The sequence below is a fragment of the Bison bison genome, unplaced genomic scaffold, assembly GCF_000754665.1.
Source record: "Bison bison bison isolate TAMUID 2011002044 unplaced genomic scaffold, Bison_UMD1.0 scf7180017864173, whole genome shotgun sequence".
NCBI lineage: Eukaryota > Metazoa > Chordata > Mammalia > Artiodactyla > Bovidae > Bison > Bison bison.
The window spans coordinates 337,714-339,446 of NW_011494745.1; the positions used below are offsets into that span (position 1 = coordinate 337,714).

At 62.4% G+C, this 1,733-nt stretch overlaps 1 protein-coding gene across 1 annotated transcript in view; it reads right to left on the reverse strand.

The window, feature by feature from the left end:
- Window positions 1-1,733, reverse strand: part of TNKS1BP1 (tankyrase 1 binding protein 1, 182kDa) — a 23,912-nt gene that overhangs the window by 13,990 nt on the left and 8,189 nt on the right. The gene's annotated exons all lie outside the window — the stretch shown is intronic.

Here is a 1,733-nt window from a genome sequence, read left to right on the forward strand (position 1 = left end):
CGCCGGCTTGGGGAGGCCCCTGCCTACCCCCAAGAGACCCCAGGTCAGCGGCGGGCTGCCTGACACTCTCACTCCACGGGGGGAACCGGGGCTCAGGGGGACAGCCCCCCAGGACAACCGATAGAAGCTCCAGAATGACCTCAGGCGTCCGAGACTGCTAGGGTCCCAGACCCCTCCCGCGTGGCCCTCCCCCCACGAAATGCACAGCGCTCTATTCCCAGGGGATCACTCAGACCACGCCCACCCGCATCCCCCAAGCCCAAAGCTCATGTGAGGAGTTCCTAAGGGTCCAAGGTTCACGAGTCAAGAACACTGGCTTTGTGCGCTTCCCTGGTGGCCCAGGGGCTAAGATTCCATGCTCCCAATGTGGGGGGTCCCGGGTTCGATCCCTGGCCAGGGAACTAGATCCCAAGTGTGGAAACTAAAAGTGTGCATGCCACAACTGGAGATCACGTGAGCTACAGTAAAGATCAAAGATCCTGTGTGACCCAGTGCAGCCGAGTACATAAACAAATAAAATACATGTTTTTAAAACTGGCTTTGTAAAGGAAAGGCAAAAGGAAAACTAGAGAGTCTGGCTGTCTGGGTGTGCGGCCTCAGGGTGGGACTCCACCAGGCCCAGCGCAGCTTCAGACCAGTTTCCGGGAGCAACTCACACCCCCTGCTCTGAGCATCCATGGTCCCAGCTCCGCCTGAGGGGCAGCGGGATCCGGGATTCAGGCCAGAAGCCCCGGGGGCCATGAAAGCGCTGGTCGGAGACACTGGCACCTCCCCGTCAGCTGGACACCTTCCCACGCAGGGTCTCCCCGACCCCCCGCGTCCCCACCTGCACCCCAGGGCCAGGTCAACAATGTCCACCTCGCGATCAGGAGAAGATTGAGCAAGATCTGCACACCCGGCTGCTGTGAACAGCACAGGGGAAGAACGGACACTCTGGGGCCCTGGGACCCCCAGCATTTGGCCCCCGTTCACCCCTGCACCGGCCTGCCCCAGGCCGTGACCTGAGTCTTGCTCTATCTGACCTCTGCCCTCCCCAGAGGTCACGCCCCCCACCTTCTCCCATGGGGGGTCGTCTGCCCCATCACCACCTGACCCCTGGGCCTGGGCAGGGGGGCGTCCTGCTTCCGCATCAAGGCCACCCTCCGATCCTTCCAGCCTGCACAGTCTCTGCAAATCAGGTTAATTTAGAGCCTGTGCCCTTAAACCACGCCCCCCAGGAACCCTCCTCCAAGAGCCCAGGACAGACCCCTCAAGACCCCTCTGCCCCCAGAGCAGAGCTCCAGGACCACCACCACTCTCCCGAGCGCTGCCCCTGGTAAAGAGCTCACAGGGGTTCCCGAAGCCCCACGACTGACCCATCCAGCGTCCTGGCTCCGCTCCCTGACCACCTCTCCTCGACTTCCCTGGAAGCCACCTCTCTGAGGGTCCACCCTAGACCTGGTCCTCAGCCAGAGCCTCCCAGAGCGTCACGTCTAGGTGACCTGCTGACCCATGTCCATCCCCGTCCATCCAGTGCCCCCTCTCCCTCCCCTCTGCCCGTCTGAGAAGCGCGGTCACTCAGTCTCCTCCCTTCTCCCCATCCCGACTCGACTCCCCTCTCTCCTCCACCCCTGTGTTCACACAGCTCCCTATATTCCCTCCCTCACCCCAGTTTAACCTGATACAATACAGCTCTGCCCCAGCTCCAGGCTGCACCGGGGCAGCTGGAGACAAGCCCGCCGCTGAGCCGCCAG